We start from the raw sequence: 19,088 nt of genomic DNA, 5'->3' as shown, positions 1-19,088 counted from the left end.
GAAGGCATACTGAAACCTCTATGACCTGTATATAAGTTATGAGCACAAACGCTGTTTCCAAGCAGTCTGAAAACTTCTCTAAAAGACTCCTCCAGGGCTATAATTCTCAGTCTGTAGTCCTCAGAAAGACTTCTAAATAAAACTAAATTTAAATCTTTAAAAGCTTGATTTTTTCTTTAGTTGACAAAGATTATCTCCTTGATCAATCTCTAGACAGGTTTCTGGGAATACTCTTTACTAAGCTTCAACCTTGGCCTATAAAGACTTGAAACACACTAATATAGTTTCTAACAGCTCAGGGCCACAACTCTGGGATGATCCTAGCCCTCCTTTAGATGCCTGGCTGAGAAAGGTCAAGGCTGCAAAAATAATATACTGTGTGTTCTAATCAAGACCTGAAGATAGGGCTCCTGTCTCCCAGCCTCTGTGGGAGGGCAGGAGCCTAGCTTTGTTTAGCCCCAGTTAGGAGACTCAGTTCATAAAGACCAATTCTCCCTTTCCACTTTCTGTAATTTTTCACGTTCCTGTTTCTACTCAGGTCCTCTTCACTCACACCCCTCTTTATTCCCTCAGGCTCACTTTAAAACACCCAGTCACATCTGTACAAATCAAAGTTGCATTTACACTGGATTCTTCCCTATTGCACCAAGGGCCATGCACCTGTCCTGGCCCAGCCCTGGCCACCAGCTCCTCTGTTCTCTGTCCTTCTCCAACAGCCAAACCAGAAACACGCATGGGTAAGAATTTTGCATTTTTGTACAGTTTTATCTCATGGGCAAAAATATACATACAAATTTCTCTGCAGGCACAATCTCTACCATTGTGTTTGAGCAAACCTAGAGGTTTCATGGTAATAATATCTTTTGGCACAGGACCACCCATTGAAGAGTCTCAGTGAAAAAAATCTCAAGGAGGCCAAAGGCAGGTGTCAAAGGCAACTCTGCATCAACTCAGCTACTGCTCCTGGGCTCCACTGCCAACAAGACTTGGAACATTGGTTGGTGGCTGCTGGAGACAGGAGGAGGTTGACGCTTGGTAGGTCTCCATCATCAGATCTCTTAGGCTCCAGTTTTCTGTTCCTGGAGCAGGGTGATCTAGCCAAATGTGGCAGTCAGGGAGTGCATAGGCAGGGCTCAAGGGAGGCTGTGACATCTGCCTCTCCTGGGGGCATCTGTGTCTCCTCTTGGGTTGCAGTCATATGAGTTCCTAGGTGGGTGGCTCTGCCCAGCCTAAGGGTGCTATGCACTCTGGGTTCTTCTCTCAGGTGGACCCATTTCAGAAGTCCACAGGAATGGGAAAGCAGTTCAATGTCCTGGTGGTCCCAAGAGAGGTGGCCCAGCTTAGGATAGAAAGGGGGCTGCCAGGGACTTGAATCCTCTGGTACACTGGAGCATGCTCTACGGAATCCCAGGCCTCAAACACAAGTTGTTGAAAGTGCTTCATAGAAGTCCTGTTCCAGGTGACAAAGAATGAGTGCCCTTTTCTTATGGTCTTCTGACTGATTAGGCAGCCCCAAGCAGATAGGGGCAAGCTGGGTTGTGACAGGAAGCCCAGAGCTGATCATACCAGAAGAATGGCCTGGTGTTATTAACATTAAAGCCAATCATCTTTGATGAAGTTTTATAGAATAAAATCCTTTTGGTGATAGACTGGGTTAGAAACTGAAAAGTACTGTCTTCCTAGAAGGAAGCTCTTTTGGGGAACACTAGCTGGTAGAAAGTTGATTATTGCCCTCAAATCATATAGGTAGATCTGAAACCCAGATCTCTTAGTGGAGGAATTATTGGGGAGATGCCTAAGGAATGGTTTGGGTTTTAGATTAGAGGTAGGGCAGAGATAGTTGTCCATTCTTAACTTGGACTTTCACAAGCCCAGTTTTGGCTTTTACTGGTGAATTGCTAAGTTAGAAGGACTTCAGAATGTGTGTGTACATGTGTAAGAACAAAAAGCCAAGTTCTCTGGTTGGCTGACTCGGTTAGCCAGCAGTGGTGTTCCTTTCCAGATGGTGGCCCTCAGCAAGTTATTTAATTTACCTGGATCTTATCATCTCTCAAGTGGAAGCAAAATTTGCTCTCATTTTACAAGGTGGCTTTCATGAAGACATTCTGTGTAAAAGTGAATATTCAATGGTGCATGGAAAAAATAATTTGCTCAATTGCTATTAATACGAATATCATTATTATTGATTTTATCATAGATTGAAAGATAATGAGAACAAATGTAAAATGGCACATTTCTTGGAGTATTCTGTCTGAAAGTGGATTGTGTTTCCTTTTCATATCATAGCCATAATGCAATTGTATTGTAATACATTTTCATCTGAGTCAAAACTTCTGTTGGCAGAAACATCGAGGAGTAGGAGAACCAAAAATCAATTGAATGGACCCTCTATTGGCCAAGGGAACCTCAGAGACACTTGAGTTCTTAACTATGACAAGACAGGAAGTCAGACATAGCTCGTTATACCTACTATCTTTTGCGGTTTAGACATGACTGACTGGTATTATTATTATAATAGGGATCATGAGACTGAAAGAACAGACTCTTTGTGGCATTAAGACACCAAATATAAATGAGACTTAAGGCTATGCCAGGCAAGGGTTAAATCACACATCTCTACACTTAAATAACAAATTATGTTCTAACTACCACAAGGTTTTTCTTTTCTCTAGCAGCTAATCAAGCACTGGCCTCGAGATAAGCACTATTAAAACAATTACAGTTCATCCATCGCCAGACAGTGACTAACTGAGGCCCTTGTTCCGCAAGGGATAACTGCAGCTTTGATTGGACAAGAGACTGATTTCAGTAACTTTCTCCTAATAAGAAGACCACCATCATGGACTGTTCACAGAGGCTGCACTCTTGAGTGCCTTCGTGTCCCTGCTTCACCTTTTGACATATATGGCCTAATTTTAATACATTTGAATGTTGTCTCCACCCCAGAATGAACATGGGCTATATGTAACAGGCATATTTATTCTGTATATATACATTAGGAACACCTTCATGAATATTCATATGCCTTCTGTAATCTGTTGAATATGTATACTTGGCCAACATAAATTCCTATTCCACCCTCCACTTCCTCAAAGTGCCTACTTCTGTCTTTGGCTGGGGGCTATACTTTCCAGCCTGTCAGAATAACCACCCTACAGGCTGTAACACTTTATAAGAAATAAATTTAAGTCCGGGCGTGGTGGTTCACGCCTATAATACTAGCACCTTGGGAGGCCAAGGCAGGCAGATCACTTGGGGCCAAAACCAGCTTGGAGTTCAAAACCAGCCTGGCCTACATGGCAAAACCACGTCTGTACCAAAAAGAAAAAGAAGTAAAGTTGGCTGGGCACAGTGACTCACACCTGTAATCCCAGCATTTTGGGAGACTGAGGCAGAAGAGTCACCTGAGTCCAGGGGTTTGAGACCAGCCTGGGTAACATAGAGAAACCCCATCTATACAAAACGTACCAAAATCAGGTATGATGGCACATGCCCTGTAGTCCCAGCTACTAAGGAAGTGAGAGGATCACCTAAGCCCAGGGAGGCTGAAGCTACAGTGAGCCATGATTGTGTCACTGCACTCCAGTTTGGGTGATAGAGTGAGATTCTGTTTCAAACAAAAGAAAAGAAGAAAAGAAAAGAAAATCTCCTTTCTAAATGTATAATTGTGTGTTTTTTTTTAAGTTGACAGAAACAAATACAGATTTTCCTTCGTCAAATATGATTCTTACTGTAAAATTCTGATTAGTTTCAACATGTCACAAGCATGTGTTGATATCCTTCTATATGCCACATGCTGTGATGGGAGCCACATACACAAAGATGAAGGACTGGCGACAGCTTTCACAGAACTTGTAACCTAGTGAGAGAGCAAAGAAAGACACAGTCAAGAGACCATTCAGAATACAGCCAAACTCCAAGACCACTGGGAGAGCTCATTTGAAGACCAGAAATGTTACTGAACATAATGACTCTCTTCAAAGCCAGACATTTTTCCTTGAATTTAGGGCTTAAAAAAATAAGAGTAGGGCCAGGTATGGTGGCTCATTCCTGTAATCCCAGCACTTTGGGAGGCCAGGGTGGATCACCTGAGGTCAGGAGTTCAAGGACCAGCATGGCCAACATGGTGAAACCCTGTCTCTACTAAAAATACAAAAAAAAAAAAAAAAATTAGCTGGGTGTGGTGGCAGTTGCCTGTAATCCCACCTATTTGGGAGGCTGAGGCAGGAGAATCGCTTGAATCCAAGAGGCAGAGGTTGCAGTGAGCCAAGAACGTGCCGTTGCACTCCAGCCTGGGCGACAAGTGTGAAACTCTGTCTCAAACAAAACAACACAACAACAACAGTAGAAAACTTTTTTTTTTTTTTTTTTTTTTTTTTTTTTGAGACGGAGTTTCGCTCTTGTTACCCAGGCTGGAGTGCAATGGCGCGATCTCGGCTCACCGCAACCTCCGCCTCCTGGGTTCAGGCAATTCTCCTGCCTCAGCCTCCTGAGTAGCTGGGATTACAGGCATGTGCCACCATGCCCAGCTAATTTTTTGTATTTTTAGTAGAGACGGGGTTTCACTATGTTGACCAGGACGGTCTCGATCTCTTGACCTCGTGATCCACCCGCCTCAGCCTCCCAAAGTGCTGGGATTACAGGCTTGAGCCACCGCGCCCGGCCAACAGTAGAAAACTTAATGAGAAGTCACTGCACAGAAAAACAGAATAATGGAACAGGCAGAGGAAGCATAACACTAGAAGTTTACCTAGTTGAAAGGTTTATGAGATACTCAAGACAGAAGAGGTCTGCCCGTCTGGTTAGAAGGGTGGGACAGACAAGATTTATTTGAACTCAGCACTTGAAGTCCACTCATGTAGAGCAGCTAGCCCATGTTATGAATGCATGGAAAAAGAGTCACTTGGGTGAAAATCAGTAACGGGTCCATCTTGTGGATGATGACATCAATCAGCAACAAGGTACATTTGCTACAGTAGATGATCATACTTCCAAACCAGGTCCAAAGAGTCATCAGGGCTTTCAAGCTTAGGTATAAATGTTCACAGAATCTTCCTTTGGACTGCATAAGGCTCTGAATTTCTTGATGCCCACTAACCCCAGCACACTGATGCTAGATATACACTGAATCTGACAGTGGCAGCTCAAACAGATTTTTAAACACCTGTTGGATGTATCTATTCATATACATTTACATATTAAAAACATGTCTTCAAGTCTGAGCTTATCTTGCTGTTTCTAAGAAAAGCCAAAAGACACAAGAGCTGGCAGACATGAGAGACTAGGGTCATGTTGTCCATGTGGACAGGGATCCTGGAACTCTGCCCTCCTCTAAGGGCTTTTCTTTCCTACTTAACATCCTGCCCTCTTGGCACTGGTGCTGTACCTGCCAGCCTTCCAAATTTCCAAATACTGGGTTCTTCTTACTGCACATGCCACCTCTTGGATATCTTTCAAATTGTGTATCCCATTTTATTTCCAAGGGTTTAATCATTTTGTAATTTGCAGTTGCACTTTAACTTATTTTTTCCCAATCCTTTATTGAAAAGCACATTTGTGGCCAGGCGTGGTGGCTCACACCTGTAATCCAAGCACTTTGGGAGGCCAAGACAGGCGGATCATCTGAGATCAGGAGTTCAGGACCAGCCAGGTCAACATGGCGAAACCCCGTTTCTACTAAAAATACAAAAATTAGCCAGGCATCGTGGTGTGCGCCTGTAATCCCAGCTACGTGGGAGGCTGAGGCAGGAGAATCGCTTGAACCCAGGAGGTGGAGGTTGCAGTAAGCCAAGATCACCCCACTGCAATCCAGCTTGGTGACAGAGCGAGACTCCATCTCAAAAAAAAGAAAAAGAAAAAAAAAAGCACATTTTTTTTTTCTTTTTCTTTTTTTTGAGACGGAGTCTCACTCTGTCACCCAGACTGGAGTGAGTGCAGTGTCACGATCTCAGCTCACTGCAACCTCCACCTCCTGGGTTCAAGCGATTCTCCTGCCTCAGCCTCCTGAGTAGCTGGGATTATAGGTGTACACCATCACGCCCAGCTAATTTTTGTATTTTTAGTAGAGATGGGGTTTCACCATGTTGGCCATACTGGTCCCGAACTCCTGACCTCAGGTGATCCACCCACCTCAGCCTCCCAAAGTGCTGGGATTACAGATGTGAGCCACCACGCCCAGCCTAAGAAAAGCCCATTTATTGGTTTTGTTTGAACAAATCTTGCTTGTAAAAGAAAGAGAACTTCAGGGTCAAAGAGTATTTCCATTGGAATGTGTTATGTCTCTTGGCATATTGCCTGCCCACACATTGTATCATCAATTCATTCCCGCCAGTGGTGTTTAAGAGTAACTACTTTCTAAATGTTTACCAATCTTGGATGTACTGAAAAAGTTTAATATATGCCATTATGTAAAACAAATATATCACAATATTTAATTTGCATTTCTTTGATTTAAATAGCTCTGACATGAGTCTCTGTCCTCTCTCTGTCCCAGGCCCACCTATGCCACTTCCAACCTGACTCTATCCACCTAAAAGCACTTCCATGGGTGGAGGATAAGAAAAAAGGCTTTTAGTTATTTCAGTAGTGCAAGAAGCATAATAATTCTAAGTAGATCTAGAAACAGAGTTCTTTAGTACATTAGTAAAGGCATGAAGAGAGTTCTCCTAATGGAAAAATCTTAAGTCATTCAGAAGAAGAATAAAATTGAAAATGTTCCCAATAGCTGAGCCCTGGAAGCTCTTAGGTCTGAAGGGTTCAGTCCCAGTGAAGTCCACAAGGTCAATATGAGGGCCCTCACTGGGGTGTCTGCATGGGGAAGGGGGAAGTACTGTGAACCAGGAGCAAGTCTGGGGTTCCTTTCCTTTCCTGGTTTCACCATGTTAGCCTTTCTTCACAGGTTCAGGGGTGGCTTGTGTGCTCCAAGCACTCTGGACATGTCTACCTCCACAGTTGCTGGCTTTTAGTTAATTTAAGCCCCATTGGGCTGCAGCATCTGTATCTTCTTGAAGGAACTGTACCATCTTGGCAAATTCAGTCATTGATTCTTGTTTTGACTTCTCTCAACTCTGGGAATGTCTCCTTGCCCTATGTATACCCAACACAACAGCCAGCATGCACTGGAGTTCAAAAAGGACAGCTGGGTGATACTTAACCTGATTCAGTGTTTTCAAATTTCTGACAGTTTCGCTCTTAGGAACCCAGTTTGCACTTTGGTTCTGAGAGCCATTCCTGAAGTTCTGCCTTCACGTTTCAATCAAATTTTAAGTTATCTTTAACCCCTAATAAATCTCTATATGTTTAAACTATATGAGTGTGCTGTTTCTTTTTCTAAAAACCAGAAAAGAAAATATGAGTGATACCACATTCAATTTTATGTCTATAACCTTATTACATCCTTTTAAAAAATAATATTTTTAAAGAAATGAATCTAGATTCCTTAAGAAAACATGTAAATATTCAAGATATATTTTGTTTTTAGGATATTTTGAGAATGTTTATTTTTTATGATCACAACTATTAGATAAGAAAAACATAAAAGAAGAAAAACTTTTCCCAACATTTCATCTTGAAAGTTTATAAATATTTTTTCTTAATACTCTCCCACAAAGAAGTGAGTAAAATATTTAAATAGACATCTTGATCTCTTTTGTACATGTTTATTGCTATCTTTTTTATTTTATTTCATTTCATTTTACTTTGTGTGCGTGTGGCAGGGGTTCTCTCTGTGTTGCCCAGGCTAGTCTTTAAGTCCTGGCCTCAAGCAGTCGTCCTGCTTCAGCCTCCCAAAGCCCTGGGATTACAGGCATGAGCCCCCAGCCCTGCCAAATTCCATTAACACGGTGTTCAGGACAGGACCAGGAGCTCCTCCAATCCCTGCTGAGCACTGAACTGGTCCAGAGATGGGGACATCAGGAGTGTGATGTGCTTAGGACATGGGAGTGCCTGTGGTTGGATGGGGTGCAGAGAGAGCCATGAAACTAGAAGTGAAACATAAAGATGAAAATGCTGCTTCTTAGATAGACGAAAATTGTCCAAGGAAAGTTTTCCCACTTAACCGGATTCCAGACCTACCCTAATAACCAGTCGCACGCATCCCGAGGTCGTATGGTTGAATTTCAGACCCATAATTGCAGCTCTATTGCCACTGAATACGCTGGAATCGCCTGCACACAAGCCCTAGTCTATAGGCCTACCCTGCCTGCAAACAGAAAAATGTCATTCTCTAAACCCATGCTAGGATGATTGTAGAATAGGCCAGAATCAGGGGTCTGTCCCCTACCACTTGCTCTTCTCCAGCCTAGTTATTTGATCCAAAGCATAAAGAAGCAGGAGAACGGTAGAGATAACAGGGAGAGCAACAGAAAGACTTCAGAAAGGTGCCCTAGCACACTCGAACAAAATGATAGGAGGACCCAGAAGAAGCATTTCAGCGTTAAGCACAGTTGTGGGGGCTGTTGCCTGTCTGCTGAAACTTTCAGCAGCACAGCCCATGTCCGAAATTTTGACTATTGGCAGCTCTTTACCCTTGGCTTCCTCTTCCCAGAAGCCCTCAAACCCCGACTACAGCCCCAGCACAGACAACTCCACCACACACCCTTGGCCAACAAAGCCAAGCTACCTAGGACCAAGGGCAAGTTCCCGAATGAGCCTCCCCGCCACCACCGGCCCCGCCAACTCCTCTTTCTTCAATGATCAGCCAGGAACACAAGCGAAATACATGTGTGTGTGTGTGTGTGTGTGTGTGTGTGTGTGTGTGTGTGTGTGTTTATTTGAAACCACTCCCGGTTAATTTTTGTATTTTTAGTAGGGACGGGGTTTCAGCGTGTTGGTCAGGCTGGTCTCGAATTCATGACCTCAGGTGATCCACCCACCCCTGCCTCCCAAAGTGCTGGGATTACAGGTATGAGCCACCCCAACCAGCCAAAAAATAATAATTTCATATGATGAACCATTAAATGGAAGTGACTACAAAATAGAACACAGAGTTCGGAGAGGACAACCTCTACTTTTGGGTTTGAGCAGACGCGCAGGTGACACTGTGCAGCGGTGTTCCACAGACCAGCAACCCGAGGAGCGCATGCGCAAAAGCCCTCTCAGGGCTTCCGGTCGGGGAAGGGCTGCGTCCGCGGAGGCCGCGCTGGGTCAATTTGGCCGCTGCAGGTCGTATCCGCCAACAGCAAGTCTTGAGACGTCTGGTGGTGGCTGCTGAGGGCAGGGCGACGGCAACGCTCGGGAGAGTCTCCGCTGTCAGAGGTCTCGGCTCCAAGTCGTCTGTTCCCGGAGCGGGACGTTCCCCCCTCCGGAACAGAGAGGCTGTGTGTGTCGGCCTCGGCGGGCTCTGCCTTTCCTGGGGGCGCCTCGACGTTGCCCCTTGGGATGAGGGCTCTGCGCCCTGATGCCAGGTGCTTGGCGGTGTGGGAACCGGTACTTGGAAGGTTGAAGTGGGCGGGTCGATCGAGCCCAGGAGTTGGAGGTTACAGTGAACTGCGGTCAGCCTACTGTGATCCAGCCTGGGCTACAGAGCCAGAGGGGTCTTAAAAAAAAAAAAGTTAAATAGTTTTTTTTTGTAGGGTGGGGTTTTTCTCCAACTAGATTATTTTTTCCCTTGACATGTTATATCAGCGGTGAAATTTCATGGCAATGTATACTTTTTTCTTTGTATAAACAGTTGACAAAAGCATAAATGAATGCAATATTAATTTCCTGGATTCTGTTTGTTAAAAGTCTGATTCTAACATTTAGGAAGCACATGTTTGTAGCCAGGTGTTGTGATAGAAGCCAAGCACACAAAAGTGAAAACCTGTCTGCAGCTTTCAGAGACTTTACAGGGAGAGAGCAGAAACACAATCAAAAGGCCATCACAATACAGCCAATTCCATTATGGTGAGAGCTGATTTGACGACAAAAAAATAAATGTTACTGAATGTGGTGATACCCTCCAAAACCAGATTTTTGTCTTTACTAAACTGTGTGTGTGGAGGGGGGAAGCCTACAGTAAGAAGAAATAAATGAGAAATAACCAAAAAAAAAAAAATTTAAACAACAGAATGCACAGAATAGATGGCAGATGGTTAAAAGCTCTAGCTAATTTAAAGGTTTATGGGAGCCAGTTGGGGCACTCACAGATAAGTTGAAGACTAGGACAAAGATACTCAGAATAATTCTGCCTAGGTAGTTATGAGAGTTCAGCCGACTCAAACTTACCTGAACTCAGTGACAGTGGTTTGCTCTAAAGGAAAGGTGAGGCACATCTAGTCTGTGATATCAGTGCATCAGAAAGAAGTCAATATAGTAAAAAGCAGCAATAGGCCTCTCTGCAGGTGATGAGCATCCACCACCACCAAGAAGCAATGGCAAAATACATGATAAAAATAGTGGGGCAAGAATAAAGCAACAGGAGGGCTCTTGTGCTTGGATGTAAATATTGTCAGAATCTCCCTTTGGATTATCTAAGGCTCTGAAATTCAGACAGAATTTTAATTCATGATAGCCCCAACACGTTCATGTTACGTATTTCCTGAATATGACACCAATGACTCAACAGATTTTAAAATGTATTTATGTGTGGATCTATTTTATATATATGAACATACATAAACCCCATATTGCAACAGTTTGATGATGATGATTGAATAATGAAAACAGAGATACTTGTATATACCTGAGTCCCATTCATGCACATCACAAACACATTCACAGGGCTGAGCAAGGTGGCTCACACCTGTAATCCCAGCACATTGGGAGGCTGAGGCAGGCAGATTACTTGAGGGCAGGGGTTCAAGACCAGCCTGGTCAACATGGTGAAACCTGGTCTCTATTAAAAATACAAAAATTGGGCTGGGCGCGGTGGCTCAAGCCTGTAATCCCAACACTTTGGGAAGCCGAGGCGGGTGGATCACGAGGTCAAGAGATCGAGACCATCCTGGTCAGCGTGGTGAAACCACATCTCTGCTAAAAATATTAGCTGGGCATGGTGGCATGTGCCTGTAGTCCCAGCTACTCAGGAGTCTGAGGCAGTAGAACTGCTTGAACCCGGGAGGCGGAGGTTGCAGTGAGCCAAGTTTGTGCCACTGCACTCCAGCCTGGTGCCTGGCAACAGAGTGAGACTCTGTCTGAAAAAAAAAAATACAAAAATTAGCTGTAATCCCAGCTACTCTGGAGTTTGAGGCAGGAGAATGACTTGAACCCAGGAGGTGAAAGTTGCAGTAAGCTGAGATCACGCTACTGCACTCCAGCCCAGGTGACAGAGTGAGAGTCTGTCTTAAAAACAAAAACAACAACAAAACAAACCACATTCACACACACCAAAATCCAACAAATACACGAATGCATATATAATTTTTTAAAATACGGAAAATTTACAGTAGAGCAGGAATAGAAGTGGTGGTTGAGGACAAGAGAAAATAATAAAATAAAATAAAATAGGACTATGTTTTTGCAAGGATGACTGATGATAATTTGACATACTGCATCTGCAATCTAAACAGTAAAAAAAAAAAGGTGAAGGGAAGTCAATTCCACAATGTGATGTTCAAAAATACTCTTTTACAATTAGTTCTTATATGCTTATTTTTCATATATTTGTTTAAATGTTTTATTCCTATACATATTAAATATTTTATTCACCTGAAATTTATTTTAGAATAAAGAATGCAGTAGAGAACCACCTTTGTTTATCCTTAGGAGTAGCTAACTAGATGTTACAGCATATTTACTAAATAATATATTCCTGTTAATTTGAAAAGTTATCTCTATCATGTACTTAATTCCAATAGACACTTAATTAAGTTATAAATCATTACAAAAATTACTGCAGCCTGGCAAATGTTTGGAACTTAAAACACAAATATATATATCTGCGTACCTTTGAGCCAAAGAAGACATCACAGTGGAAATTATAAAATATTTTTACTGAATTTTAATGAATATTAAACACAAAGCTTAAAAAATGTACCTAACGATGCTTAGAGAAGAATTTTTTTTTTTCTAAGACATCTTAGTACACTGCAAAGTGAGAGATGAATTTTTTACCTTTAAATTACTGTATTAGAAAACATATATGTGGCTGGGCACGGTGGCTTACACCTGTAATCCCAGCATTTTGGGAGGCCAAGGCAGGCGGATCATGAGGTCAGGAGATGGAGAATATCCTGGCCAACATAGTGAAATCCCATCTCTACTAAAAACACAAAAAGTCGGGCGTTGTGGGGCACTCCTGTAATCCCAGCTATGCGGAAGGCTGAGGCAGGGGAATCACTTGAACCTGGGAGGTGGAGGTTGCAATGAGCCGAGATCGCGCCACTGCACTCCAGCCTGGCTGCAGAGCAGGTAGAAACCAGCTGAGGTGGTAGTGGCAAAATGTTTATGCCTGACCTCTAACCCCTCAGGGGACTGCCTGGGCACCCCGGTTGGTGCAGCTGGCTATGGAACCCCAAGGAGCCTGAATCCTATACTCTGTCTCAGGTGGGGTGAAGCTGGTCAGAGCTGGACCAGGCAAGATAAGAGTAGGGGGCAAGGAGGTCCTCAGGCCCCTGGCAAAATTCTTGGGAGAGGAGTGACTGTCCCTACACTGAGGTCCTCCCACGGGGTGGCTTGGGCCACCAGTCCCAGTGATCATAGACTTAGCCAGTAAGTGGGGTGCCCACATCCCTCCCATGCCTCAGTCCTGGCAGGCCTCCCTCTCTCATTTGTGCTTTCACAGACCATTTTGCAAGTCAGTCAGAACAGGCAATTTGTACCTAACTTGTAATTTTCAGCCCCAGCTCAGGGCTGCAGCCATCCAGCTCGTGAACCATCCTCCACAGCAATTCTAATCTTGTTCAGGACCCAGAGAGATTGCCTGGCTCTAGCTCCAGCAGCTGAAGCCCTCTCCAGCCTTGCTTTTAAGTCCAGGTTGTGTGAGCCCAAGTTTCCCTAATGCCCAGGACTGATGCCACTCTTCCCAGGAGAGTGCACAGTTTGTTACGAACTAGGATTAAGAATGGCATTTTAGACCAGGCACAGTGGCTCACACCTATAATCCCAACACTTTGGGAGGCAAAGCCGGTTGGATCACTTGAGGTCAGGAGTTTGAGACCAGCCTGGCCAACATGATGAAACCTGGTCTCTACTAAAAATACAAAAATTAGCCAGGCATGGTGGTGTGCACCTGTAGTCCCAGCTACTTGGGAGGCTGAGGCAGGAGAATGACTTGAACCCAGGGGGCAGATGCTGCAGTGAGCTGAGATTGCACCACCGCACTCCAGCCTGGGTGACAGAGCAAGACTCCATCTCAAAAAAAAGAAAGAAAGAAAGAATGGTATTTTACTGTAGCTTCTTAAGTCTCAGGGAGACTGTGGGACCCAGGACATGTTACCTGCCTGGAACAGTTTCTTCTCAGTCTCGTGGCCACTCCCCAGGTCAAATTCAGGGATTGAGAGGGTTTACTCCTGTGGTCTGAACTGTATGATTTCCCAATGGGAAAGTGGACCACAGAAGGACACCTACTCACCCTCTCCCATTCTGAAGATTCACTCCTGGTTTCCAGCCAGTTGGGGCCATGCAAGCTGCCTGTCTTCTCCTCTTCTGATTTTGGAGTTGCCTTTCTCTTCTCTGTTGACTTCCTGTGTTCGCTCTTGGAGAAAGCATTCAAAGTGTAACAGTGAATTCAGTTTGCTCTGGATTGCTTCTGGTGTTGACCCAGAAACACCAGCATCTATTCTGGTTCCTCTAGATGGATGAGACATGCCTGAAATGCCTTGAGGCAGTCACCTTAGAAAAACAAAAGAAAACCAAAAACACCTGTATGTTTTCTTTTAAGAGAAAAGAGAGTCTGCGCACAGTGGCTCACGCCTGTAATCCCAGTACTTTGGGAGGCCAAGGTGGGCGGATGATGAGGTTAGGAGATCAAGACCATCCTGGCCAACGTGGTGAAACCCCGTCTCTAATAAAAATACAAAAATTAGCTGGGCATGGTGGCATGTGCCTGTAATCTCAGGTACTTGAGAGGCTGAGGCAGAAAAATCTCTTGAACCCGGGAGGCAGAGGTTGCAGTGATCTGAGATCGTGCCACTGCACTCCAGCCTGGCACAGGGCAAGACTCCATCTCAAATAATAAATAAAATAAAATAAGAAACAATCTCATGCAATAAAATTTAAATGAAGACGTATGACCAGCATGTTTGTTTATTCCTATACCAGAATCCAGTCAGGTAACAGAAACTATACCAGTTAACTGAAGAGATGGACTTTAAAATGTAGAATTGGTAATTAGGTAGAAAGTTATCAAATAGATAACTGAAAGGGTAAAAAGAGAAGTCTAGGCTATCACAGAGATAGCAACTGCAGGAAGGAGCTGGGAAGCAGGGAAGAAGCTACATTTATTAAACTACATTTACAGAAGAGGAGTGGCAGAGCCAATCCAGATTAGGGAGGTAGAACAGTGCTGGGCTGGTGCTGGTTCCTCTCAGCTCAGTGGAGGGACTGTGGGTCTGAGACCCATACCGTTGAGGAGAGGGTACCTGCTGGCTGATGCTGGTGGTGTTTCTGGGGCAACGACATGAAGCTGGGTCTACATGTATGAGGAAAAAACAGCAAACTGGATTCAGCTGCTGCTACGAAAAGACAAACTATTCCTCCAAAGGTAAAAAATGCTGCTTCAGAGAACACCAACAGGAAACACAGGAAGCAGCCAGGAAGGGGCAAGTCCTTACCCTCTCCTCTCCTGGAAATTTCCTTCTAATATTTGCCAAGGGAGAACCTAATATGAAGCTGACTGGCTTCATATTAGGTTCTCCCTTGGCAAACATTAGAAGCCAGAAGCAGTGTACTTGGCAGGTATGGGTACTTGGCATATCTTAAGAGCCTGCTCCTAAGAGCAGGTGCTTGGGCATCATGGCTGCCCGAGAGCTTAAGAGCCTGTTTGACTGCCAAATACACAGCTTCTACAACCACAAATATGAAGAAGTGTGGTTTGCAGGATTTTTGCTCCAATATCACAAAACAGTATAAAATAATGGGTTTAAGGTTGTAAGAAAAACACCTTAATAATTTATACAATTCTGCCAGGTGTGGTGGCTCACACTTGTAATCTCAGCACTTTGGGAGGCCAAGGTGGGTGGATCACCTAAGGTCAAGAGTTCGAGACCAGCCTGGCCAACATGGTGAAACCCCATCTCTACTAAAAACACAAAAAAATTACCTGAGCATGGTGGCGGGTGCCTGTAATCACAGCTACTTGGGAGGCTGAGGCAGAAGAATCGCTTGAACCTGGGAGACAGAGGTTGCAGTGAGCCAAGATCACGCCATTGCACTCCAGCCTGGGTGACAAGAATGAAACTCCACTCAAAATAAATAAATAAATAACATATATAATTTTATATTAATTTCATTCATTCCCCAGAAGGCCACTCCATATCTTCCCACAAATTGATTCCAGCAGGAAAAAAAAGTAGATGAAAAATTTTGTAAAATAAAAGATTTCTTATCTGGCCATGGTGGCTCATGCCCATAATCTCAGCATCTTGGGAGGTTAAGTCAGGCAGGTCACTTGAGTCCAGGAGTTTAAGACTAGACTGGGCAACGTGGCAAAACTCCATCTCTACAAAAAATTAGCCAGGCATGGTGGCATGTGCCTGTAGTCCCAGCTATTCAGGAGGCTTCCATGAGAGGATCACCTCAGCCCAGGAGGTCAAGGCTGCAGTGAATGTTGCTCATGCCACCAGCCTGGATGACAGAATGACACTTCTCTGTCCAAATTAAAAACAAACAAACAAACAAACACAAACACACACACACACTCACACACACACAGGCCAGGCACCGTGGCTCATGCCTGTAATCCCAGCACTTTGGGAGGCCAAGGCAGGCGGATCACGAGGTCAGGAGTTAGAGACTAGCCTGATCAACATGGTGAAACTCTGTCTCTACTGAAAATACAAAAATTAGCCAGGTATGGTAGCACATGCCTATAATCCCAGCTACTCAGGAGGCCGAGGCAGGAGAATCCCTTGAACCGGGGAGTCAGAGGCTGCAGTAAGCCTAGATGGCGCCACTGTACTCCAGCCTGGGCAAGAGAGTGAGACTCCATCTCAAAAAAAAAAAAAAAAAAAAAAAAACCTTCTCATTTTCCAACCTATGAGTGTTTTTAAAACACAATTTTAATAAAAATCTAGAAAGTTCAAACTAATCTTTATAGACTAAAAGATTACGTGTGGGTGAGGAGAGGCAGGGAGGAACAATGTGGAGGGAGTTCCAAAAAAAACTTGACTGGTGATAATTTCGCAAAATGTATTCTTTGACTTATATGTTGTAAATCATACACTTTAAATATGTGCATTTTATTATATGTCAACTATGTGTCAATAAAGCTTTTAAAAAACCCAACTCGTTTTATATCTGAAGTCAGGACCTCAAAAGCAGGAATCAAGGGGCATGGAGGACAGGAGAGCTCCTGCAAAATGAAGAGCCAAACAAAGAAGGGAAGAGGAGATAGAGAAAGAAAAGTGAAAATTACTGCCCAGCTCCCAGAAAACTGTAGACACTTCAGAACATGGAATTTTTCCCAGAGTCTCAAGCCAAACCTTCCTCTTCTCCTCCTCTTCTCCCACACATTCACAAACATTCCTTCTTTCTGCCTAAGAGCTTTTGCAGGCATCTCACATAAAAGAACCACCTGGAACATCAAACGCCTCAGTTGCAGTCCTTGGAAAGAAGAATTCCAGCTCTCTGCTCAGTAAGAAGGCAGAGTATCAGGAAAGCCTTCTTTATTTTTCTGTGTTTGGAAGCAAATAACTAGGTCCAGCCCACTATCAAGAGAAGGAGATTACAAGAGAGACACAAATACTATCAGGAGGTAGGGATCCTTGGCAGCCATCTTAAAGGCTACTGTAGGATGAAAAGTAGTATCTTTTCTCATCCATTGCTAGATTCATGGCTGAGACTCCTATAATGACAGACAGATTAACAAGAGAAAAGCATACGAATTTATTAAATATAAGATTTATGTGACACAGAGGCTTCAGCAATGAAGACCCGAAGAAACAGGTTGAACTGTGTATTTTCATGGAGAGTCACGCAGAAGTATGGAGGACAAAGCAGACGACCTAGCAGTAATAAACCGGGGAAATTTAGCAAGGCCTGTTTGTTCAGATTCTTCTTGGCATTTCCGTATCTTGGGCTCCTTTCCTCCAGGGATAGGAAGGGCACCTGCTTCAGGGAAGGTCAGAGAATGCTTTTATGACCAGCCTCAGTGGAGAAAGGTGGAGCACAGAACAGAGACCTTCCCGCTTCTGCTGTTCTCTCAAAAGTCAAGGTGCCATATTTTGGTGTACCATGTCCTGACACTCATCATTACCTACCACAGTGGGCAAGGTTCTGAGGCCAGAAAGTGTGAAAAGAACATCTATATCTAAGGAGGTGGGCCAGCAATAGAGTGTCAGAGCCCAGGGCGATTAGGAGGTACTAGGAGTGTCATAGAACATTGGCAATTGGTTATACATAGAGAGGTTCTAATATTTGTTTTTCTTACTTTGAATCAGGATATGTCTTACAAAAGGTGTTGCTTATATTCTGTGAAATACTGTAGCTTCTAAATTGTGCAGAGTTGTTTTTAGGGTCAGTATTGTGTTCCATTGGCTTGTTTGTCTGTGCCTGATAAGGCATTTAATCGTTGAATCTAATCTCTTCCGTAAAAATGGACTCAAGTGTATCTATGAGAGTGAGAGAGTCAATGAGGAGTAATGAGGAGCAGAATTACAAAGAATTGAGTCTTTTTTTTTTTTTTTTTTTTTTTTTTGACTGAGTCTCACTCTGTCACCCAGGCTGGTGTACACTGGCGCAATCTCTGCTCACTGCAACCTCTGCCTCCTGGGTTCAGGGGATTCTCCTGCCTGCCTCAGTCTCCCGGGTAGCTGGGATTACAGGTTCATGCCACCACTCCCGGCTAATTTTTGTATTTTTAGTAGAGACGGGGTCTCAAACTTGACCTCAGGTGATCCGCCCACCTGAGCCTCCCAAAATGCTGGGATTACAAGCGTGAGCCATCATGCCCGGCCAGGTCTGTCTCCTTTTAAATATCGTCTACATTTATGCCGCACCCATTAAAAGCTACATGAATCCTGATGATGGCTTTGGAAAAGATGGTGAGGGCACAGGAGCTAGGAACTATCCGAGCAGGTGAATCTAGGGAGAAAAATAGTGTGGAAGAAAGAAAACTGAGAGGACAGGAAGCCTTGGTTGGGAAATACAAACAACAAACGGGGAGAATTGAAGAGTGATTCAAACGACAATGGACATGTCAGCTTTGCCCACTAAAGACACTACCGCCACACGCCCTCCCTCCCAACAGTAACCCAAATTCATTTCCTGGGGCGGGGGTGGGGGGCTGCACACAGCTCGGCCTTGGGCTCCTGCCTGCAGATCCCTTCTGTCCTCCGCCCTCCTCCCCTCGCTTTTGCATCCTTGAAGGCAGGGGATAGCACTGAAGAGGACTAGCGGTGCGATCCTGCGCCTCAGTTGAAGGACCGAATCTCGGCCCTCCCAGTCCCAGGACCTAGTGACTCCTGCACTACCTGATCTCGGGCGCCTTGAGGGGAGTGCCGTGGACGTGGCTGGTTTCAGCAGCCCCGCAGATTTCAGCGTCTGAGAACCTGGAAGTTTGGCTGCTCCCTTACAGTGAGACAAAAGCGGTGGGTCCCGCACAGGCCGAAGAACCACTAGAGGGCAGCAACACACCGGACTCCGTAACACTGGCGCTCAGCGTCGACCCGGGCTCACAGAGTGCTCAGAGTTGATCCATGCTGTCGTTCTAAATTCAGCCACGAGGCGGTGCTGCTGCTTTCCACAGACTGGGATGTTTCGCTAACTCTCCTGTACTCTAGCATACATCTGAGATGACTCTAGAAAGTCCCTCAATGAGCTAACCCTTGGTTTTATCCCTGATAAAATGGGTTCATGGGGTCAGGAGTTGAGGTATAGATTTACTGAATTGACTGCCTTCCTTCCTCCTCCACACATGCATCATTTATGCTTCTATTTTTTCCATACCAGAAATTTGAATCATGTTGGGAAAGCGTGAAAGACAATCATCCACTGGCAGTTTAGTAACA

The 19,088-nt window shown here is 44.4% G+C and overlaps 1 long non-coding RNA gene across 2 annotated transcripts; it reads right to left on the bottom strand.

The window, feature by feature from the left end:
• Nucleotides 1-8,760: 8,760 nt before the first annotated feature.
• LOC120364346 (uncharacterized) lies at nucleotides 8,761-18,655 on the bottom strand. 2 transcript variants are annotated; one of them, XR_012513818.1, is made up of 4 exons: nucleotides 18,552-18,655; nucleotides 15,182-15,299; nucleotides 13,493-13,752; nucleotides 8,761-9,535 (listed from the first exon to the last, which is right to left on the bottom strand). It is a non-coding gene; the product is annotated as an uncharacterized LOC120364346 (long non-coding RNA). The 2 variants fall into 2 exon arrangements; XR_005579622.2 differs by having other exon boundaries at nucleotides 15,182-15,249.
• Between the last annotated feature and the right edge of the window lie 433 nt (nucleotides 18,656-19,088).

Source organism: Saimiri boliviensis, chromosome 1 (assembly GCF_048565385.1).
Source record: "Saimiri boliviensis isolate mSaiBol1 chromosome 1, mSaiBol1.pri, whole genome shotgun sequence".
Taxonomy (NCBI): Eukaryota; Metazoa; Chordata; class Mammalia; order Primates; family Cebidae; genus Saimiri; species Saimiri boliviensis.
This window is presented reverse-complemented; position numbering and strand designations above follow the sequence as displayed.